This window comes from Ixodes scapularis, unplaced genomic scaffold (genome assembly GCF_016920785.2).
Source record: "Ixodes scapularis isolate PalLabHiFi unplaced genomic scaffold, ASM1692078v2 PGA_scaffold9__187_contigs__length_104089568, whole genome shotgun sequence".
NCBI lineage: Eukaryota > Metazoa > Arthropoda > Arachnida > Ixodida > Ixodidae > Ixodes > Ixodes scapularis.
The window spans coordinates 57,869,666-57,874,740 of NW_024609884.1; the positions used below are offsets into that span (position 1 = coordinate 57,869,666).

At 47.5% G+C, this 5,075-nt stretch overlaps 1 pseudogene; it reads right to left on the bottom strand.

The window, feature by feature from the left end:
* Positions 1 to 253: 253 nt before the first annotated feature.
* LOC115318089 lies at positions 254 to 964 on the bottom strand (annotated as a pseudogene).
* Between the last annotated feature and the right edge of the window lie 4,111 nt (positions 965 to 5,075).

A 5,075-nucleotide genomic window follows, 5' to 3' on the forward strand; every position in this document is an offset into this window, starting at 1 on the left:
CGGAGCCCTGGCCACGGCTCGGGAACGACGTTCGCCGCGGGTCACTGACGAAGGCCGCCGACGGTGGGCGGCGACTCCGACAAACCACCGCAAAGTGGCCCGTCTTTCCACACAAAAAACATGCCACACCAGACGCTGGACACTCGTTGCGGTTGTGGCCGCGTCGACCACAGAAGTTGCAGGGAACACCGACTCCTTCATCTCCCTGCCTTGAAGGAGGAGGGTAGCGCAGACGCTGGGGTGTGTGGTGTTGTTAAGCCCGGGGCACGTGACTGGAAGTGACGCCGGACCAGCCATCTTGCCACCGACTTCGGGAAGCAGCCGGCCATGGACCTCCATCTTGGACGTCGGGCGTTCCAATGGGCACGTGCGCAAAGACGCGCTCGACGGTTGCCGGCGCCGCACCGCTAGCACTGGGAGCTCGCAGGTGGAAACTTTCTGTGGTGCGCGCAAGTTGCTCGTACTGTAGCGCGAGCTGAACGACACGGGTTAAAGAGGGTACCCCCGTCCCCACACACTCTCGAAGGATGCGGTCTTGGACCCGCTTAGAGTCCAACCCCTCCAAAAAGATCTCAGCAAGCCTCTCTTCCAAAGCGTCTCCATAAGAACAAAAAGACCCTTGGCGTCGCAGAGCGGTCAAGTACTCCGAGACGGTTTCTCCCGGGCGTTAGACGCGAGCGCGAAGCTTTTGGCGTTCCAGCGCAATACACCCAGAAAACTCACAGTGCTTCTCGATAGCACTTAAAAATACTTCAAAAACATCGCCTTCCTCAGAAGCGGGAGTCTCATCGAGCTGAAAAGCGTCAACAATTCTCTGGCCCTCAGTCCCAAGCATAGAAAACAAGATCGCCTTCTTTCGACTAGGCGCAACACTGTCCAAGCCGGACGCCTCAAGGAACATAAAGAAAGCACGTTTCCACGCGGGCCATGCACGCTCGGGCTTGCCCGGAACCGGCAAGAAGTCGGGCGGTGATGGAACCGGCGCGAGCGCTGACATGCCGGCAGCTACAGGAGGCTGTGTTCCATTATCCATTATCTATGATATGTTATAGAAGGTTCTGGGAAACGATGCAGCTGTCAGGGCCCACTCTGACCAGCCATCGAACGCGTTCCAAGTGAAACGAAATGGATCGAAAAAAAAAAAAAAAATCGCGTCGGCTCTCACGGCCAGTGCACCGAGACGCGGAGAGAACTACGGTTAACCTTTATCCCATCCTCGTCGCCAAAATTTGTAGTAATCTCTTCTACACGGCGGTACGAAAGGAGAGGACGCTAACAGCACTGATGTGGCCGGGTAGGAAGCCGCGGCCCCGCGCGGTCAAGACTTACGAAGACTGAGACGAAGACATGTTGCCTGGTGGGTGTCCCGTAGTTCTCTGACGTCGCTGACGGACGGCGGCTCTTTTATTAACATATATCACGTGACATCATAGATGCATAAACACACATAATACAAGATAAGACATCCCGATAAACCCACCATCAAAGCATACTAGACAGAACACACGTTGCGCCACCTAGTGGCAAAATCACTTATCACAGATCACTACAGTATGTCCCTCCTCCTAAATCGTACCCTCCCCTCATCCTCTCATGCTCCCCTTCTATTTAGCGGGAAGTTTTCGCTAACTTCCCTGCTAAATTTAGCGGAAAAATTCGCCACTAAATTTTGCGGGAAAATTTTTTCAATAAATTTAGTGGGGAATTTTTTTCTCAAAATTTAGCGGGGAAATTTTTCGCTAAATTTAGCAGGGAAAATTCCCCACTAAATTTATCGGGAAATTTTTTCCGATAAATTTAGCAAGGAGTTTTTTGCTAAATTTAGAGGGTGAATTTACCCATAATGCAACGGGCGGTGACGTAACAGGTGACGTCAGTCGTGACCCTCGTGACGTCACACGTGACGTCAGGTGGAACGTCATTATGGGAAACGTCCCATAATACAACGCGCGGTTACGTCGACGCCGACGCCGCTAAAGCCGGAAACGGGCGCCTAAGAGCTTCGCTCTACAATAATTCCTTTCATCCCTCGGAGCTGGCTCCTACAACATGTATGGCTTGCAAATGACGTTATCGCGCCATAATAGCGAACATTCTTACTTGTTCTTACCGAGAAAAACAAATTTGGGTGCGAAATGTCTGCTTGAAGGGTTGCACGCTTAGCAGCAAAGTAATGGTAGCTCATGTGGCGTCAGTCCAAGCCATGTATTGCTTTCCCTGCACTGGCGAGCTGCTCCCACCCCTCGCGGGCATTTCGTGATCGACCGATACGTGATCAAATCCAACGGCGCTTTTTCAGGAGCGAAAAGTGCGCGGGCACAGCTTTGAACGGCGCTGAGGGTGCGCTGGCACGTGCGCCCTCACTTGGTTGCCACGGAAAGTTGGCCTAAGTACAAAGGTTTTCCACCATTATATTCATTTTGCACTGCCAAGTTTACAGTTTTTTCTCTGTGATAGGTTGCTTCTTTAGCAGCACTCTACCGCAGTCAGACGCGACAGATAACCAGTGCAGCATGGCATCTAAGAGCGATAAGAAACCTATAGAAAATAACCTCGTCCAATTAGCGAACTCAGGTTGCGCGAAAACATTCTTTAATTGTTAATTTCCGAACCAGCAGTATATATGTTTGGGACTCAGAAGTAAGCGAGGAAGATAAGCAAGTAGATCAGGGCCTATGCAAGGCAATTTAAGCTGTTTTCTTGTCTCCTTGTGTTCTTTACTGTGCCCGTGTCATCTCTTCCAATTATTAAACAGACTGCCCCAATTATTCCCCGTGGTCATCAACGTAAGCACTAAAAATTGAGAAACCTTTCTGTTGTCGTTTAAGATGCGCTTAGGAAAAGTCGTGTCTTCATTTCTAAACTTCTGCTTGCACCAATAAAGTTGCCAGGCTCGCGATCTGTCCACGTCTTTTCCACGTACTACTTACCGCGTGCCGAGATACTCTTTCCCGCATGCTGGGAGTGTAGTTCTCCGCGCAATGTTGCTTGATATTCCGAAAGCTCTCGCAATACATTAAACGACATTTCATTACCATGTGTACGCGCGCGTTGGGAAACACTTGCAGCCGTTGTTGCCTTTTGCGCAACGCGGTACGGCATAACCCGATGTCATGTTCTTGTTGTGCCATCGCTTAATGATGCAGTTTCCGGTTTCCTTCCCACGCATAGGGCTGATGACAGAAATCCGAGCCGGGAGTAGAAAAAGAATAACGGGAGGGAGATTGGCGCAACCATTCGAGAGGATCAGCGGAGACGTTCTCTTTGTGATGCGAAAGTAACTGTAAGAAGGAAGAAGGTGAAAGCTAGGTGGAAGTTTTGACCTTGCATTGTTGAATGCCGTGCTTGAGGTACACATTTAATAGCAACTCTTCGGTCACCTTTGCACTGGAGGCGAAATAGAAAACGTGTTGCAGATCACGTGCTCGTTTTCGTCATCAAATGCGAGGGTCTTTGAACTGGAGCTTGTACCAGTCCCGTTCGCCACCGCTTCGCGTATTCGGTTCTACACTCTAAGTAAAATGCCACTAAAACGAAAAAAATGTAGCCTTTTCGTTGCTGCCGCTTAAAATCCTCCATATAAGTGGCCCGACGGAACCGTCGCTTCTTTTTCGTGGTTGTATGCGGGAAACAGAAACAAAAATTGACAAAATGAATTTTAGGTTTTTTAACGGCTTCTTTTGACAAACAAGGGAAAACAAGCAAAACAGTTTTTCACGTTAATGTAGCTCCTGTCCGCCCCATCTTCGGCGATCCGAGAAACAACAACAACAACAAAAAAATTAAGGCTCCAATCCACGCCGTAAAGGTTGTTGCACAGCGAAGCTGCGGTATCACCTGCAACCATTGCCCACCGCACTATAGACCCTTTTTTTGCCACCAGGTGGTGCTCCAGTCTTTGACGTCGCAGATATAACTTTCGGTTTATAAAAAGAATGAACGACGAGTTACCATAGCAACGAGGTCAGCCTAACACCACAGCTTGAAATGTAGATGAAACGTTTAACCTCCAATACTCCAAGTCAGTGGTTCTCAGCCATTGATGTTTCGCGGACCCCATATGGATCGGCAAATATGATGGGGGACCCCGTTCGTGGTGAGGGGAAGGGAAAGTATAGGTTAATTATGACAGTGATTTAATAAATGGATATAACTAAGGGCTATTGTGCAGTAGACTTCGATTATTAACATATACACAAGAAAACTCACCGTAAAATTGGAACATTTCTCCTCAATCTGAGAACAGCTAGATCACTTTTATTTCCGGCCTTGACTGATGAGGCTGGGCTTCGCGGACCCCTGCATACCAGGGTTGGGCAGAAATACTCAAAAATGTATTTGGAAATACAAATACTGGGATACATTAAAATAGTAGCTAAAATATATATACTATGATACATCTGTAAAAGTATATCGCGATAAGTATCGGAAATACATTTTAAATAGAGGCAAAAAGTATTTGGAAATACAAATACAGGAATACATTTTAGGGAAGGCAGAAACACAAATACAGAAATACTGATACTGCAATGCATTTTTTCAAATTTGTTTGAGACGCCCAATGAGATGAAGCTTGAAGTTGGGAGTGGAAGTTTTTGATCTTGAAATTACTTTTCCATAGGCTTGGCGCTTTGCCTTGAAGGTAGTGATTTCGGACGACGAGAAGTCTTCAATGGGCTCAAAAAAAAAAAAAAAAAAATTCCATCAAGGACTGACCGCGGACCCTTCCCTGACATCCTGTCTGTCTGACGATGGATGTGAAAAGACTTCGACCTCTAAATAGATTCTATGTCATGCTAAATCCCATCAAAACGTCACCACGCCCCTGTCCAATAAGGACGCCCCTGTCAACATTTATTACATGACGTCACGGTGGAATGAACTGGTATTCTTTATTAGTAGGTGTGCATTTGAACATGAAACTTTACCACGCTGCTGTATGAAAGGACAATACGTACTTTCGTTGTAGTTTACCTCGTTGAAGATGGTGCAGGCAGTGTCATTTGGAATTTTCGTTAATAGTGGACCAGCTGAAGAATCCTGAAAAACATGTCTTAGCTTCTGTTTCGGTTGAA